General features: G+C 38.3%; 1 protein-coding gene across 2 annotated transcripts in view; it reads right to left on the reverse strand.

Annotated features, from left to right (window-relative positions):
- Positions 1-2,771, reverse strand: part of ARHGAP26 (Rho GTPase activating protein 26) — a 636,281-nt gene that overhangs the window by 413,990 nt on the left and 219,520 nt on the right. The window lies entirely within an intron of this gene.

The following is a 2,771-nucleotide window of genomic DNA, read 5'->3' on the forward strand; positions in this document are numbered from 1 at the left end:
AAGAAAAAACTTCTACAGAGATGGCTTAAAGAAAAGAAAAAAAATCATCAGAGACAGACATAACTGGAACCTAAGTAAATTCCTAAAATTACAAAGGAGAAAAAAAAAATCAGGTCAAAAAACCTTGGCTTCTAGACAAGAAATTAATACTCTGCAGAAAAAAAATAGATAATAAAAAATTTAAGAAAGCTAAAATAGATAATAAAGAGATATAAATACAAATAAGATAGATAACAAAGCTAAAAAATAAAAAATAGACAATAAAGAGGTTAAGAAAAGATGAAAAGAGGGAGAATGCTGACATTGATGAGTATCACGTAGCGTATGAAATAACTTTCAGTCACTGAACTCCTGATTTACTAAGAGTGTCGTTAGAAGGAGGTTTTGTCCCCTGAGAAGGTGGCCTTCCCCGTGACCACCATGATGGATGACTAAAGGCGAGACCTAAGAGAGGGCCACAAAAAGCTGGATGAAGGATCTACCCATGCTTGGAAACTTCCACTTGTTCACCTCATTTAAAATCTGGTTGTTGGTCAAACTGCACAACGGGTGCAGTCCTGGATAGTAGAAGCTGTTAATATACTTGGCTGCCAATGCAAAGGTTGGAGTTGTGCAAGTCCATCCAGAGACTCCTAGACAGAAAACACTTGGGATCTACTTAAGAAAAACTAGTGGCTGAATGCTCTGTGATGCACAGTGAAATTTTGCCACACGTGGGGCTGCCAGGAGACAAAATCAAGTCCACAGCAACTGATCACATCAGTCTTAGTTTAGCCACCAAAACATCCTCTCTGTGATGTTTTCAAAAGTGTTACATAAGAGAGAAGACACCTAAAGGTTTGTTGTTATTGTTATGTGCCATTGAGTTGACTACAACTCATAGAGACTTTATGAACAATGGCTTTGAACCTTGTCCCATCCTCAGCCAACCTCACTGTCTCTGACACACAATCCCTGTGGCAATTCATCTCAACCACGGTTTTCCTCTTCTGTGCTGACCCTCTACCCTTTCAGGCATGATGTCCTTCTTCAAAGACTGGTCCCTCCTAGAGATATACCCATGTAATATGGAGCTTCAAAATCCAAGGAGCAATCTGGCTTCACTCTCTACAGATGTATTTGTTTTCTGGGTAGTTCATGATATGGTCAACCATCTTCTTCAACACCACAATGCAAAGGCATTGATTCTTCTTATCATCCTTATTGAACACATACACAAAACTCTGATGGCCTACTGGTAAAAAGCTGCACTACAATCCTGAATGTACACAGTTCAAATCCACCAGCTGCTCTGCATGAGAAGGATGGGCTGTCTCCTGGTCTCCTGCTGTGTGATTGTTGTTGCTACTGTTGTTGTACACCATAGAGTCTGAACCACAGCTGATCTTCTGAGGGGTTTTCAGGGGCAGTTTATTGCATGGGAGGAGACTGGCCATGGTTCTCCTGCAAAGCAGCTGGTGGCCTTTGGGACTGGAGTGCAGCTTCTTGCAACCAGGCCACCAGAGTTCCCTGCTATGTGATTAACTGTCTCTAAAAACCTGCCTGAGGGTCAACTATGGGTTGGTTCCAACATATATTGTTGTTGTTAAAAGCTCTAATTTGTAGGCTTGATAAATGCTGAGCAAGATAACCTTTAAGTCTCTGTCCAATTCTGAGTTTCTGTGATGTTGATTCAGTCCTCAATTCTTCAAAAATGCCTGCCTGGGCCAGGACAAACAGCCAGAGCTCTGCTGACCTCTCCTTCACAGCACTACTCACAGCTGATGTTTTCTATTAACATATTATTAATATTTCTATTAACATAGATGTTAAGGCATCCCTCTCCCTATTACAATGTAAGCTTCCTGAGGGCAGAAGAGTGTCTTGTTTCAATTCAATATAGTTTCTCCAGAACCTAACCACACCCAAAACAGAGTAGGAACTCAACAAATATAATTCAAGGGTTTAACTGTGGTATAATAAACTGTTAATGCTTAAAGTATATAATTTGATACATCCCATCACCACTATCAAGCAACTAACTCTCACAAAAGTTTTTTTCATGCCACTTTGTAATCTTTATTTCTTCCCACCCCAAGAAAACATTAAGTTTGCTTTCTGTCACTATGGATTAATTTGCATATTTATCATTTTATATAAACTGAATCATACAGTATTAACTCTTTTCTGTCTGGCTTCTTTCACTCAATAAAATCCATTTTGTTGTATGTATCTCGAGTTTCCTTGTTTCCATTGCCGAGTAATAGTCCATTGTACAAATATACCAGAGTTGTTTTGTCACACAACACTAATATACTGATTACAAATATAGATGTTTCTGCCTCTCATTCCTTCTCTTGTGTCACTTCGAAATTTGTCAAAGTTTCCGTTTCTCTTTCCTCTGTTAATCTTTTTCTTAACTAGTGCTAAAGTAGATTCATAAACTTCCCAGTTTGCACAATGAGATGTAACTGCAGAAGATAACACTTAATCACTCACTACTATCCAGAGCCACACAAAAAAATTAAAAGAATTAAGAAAAGATTTTATTTTCACAGGTCTTAGTTCTATTGTCATTTAATAGCTAAGAATATTCCTAAAACTAAGAAGAAAAGCCATTATCTCCAATGTGTAAAATATCTGTGTATGTAAATACTGTTAAAGAGCAATGGTGTTGGTCAGAAAACTAAAGTGCAACTGATCCAGGCTATGGTCTTCACAATTATCTGTTAGGTATCAGAAAGCTGGACAATGACCAAAGAAGACAGAAGAAGAACTGATGCCCTTGAGTT

Source organism: Elephantulus edwardii, unplaced genomic scaffold (assembly GCF_000299155.1).
Source record: "Elephantulus edwardii isolate Elephantulus edwardi_28Jun2011 unplaced genomic scaffold, EleEdw1.0 scaffold00095, whole genome shotgun sequence".
In the NCBI taxonomy this organism is placed as follows: Eukaryota; Metazoa; Chordata; class Mammalia; order Macroscelidea; family Macroscelididae; genus Elephantulus; species Elephantulus edwardii.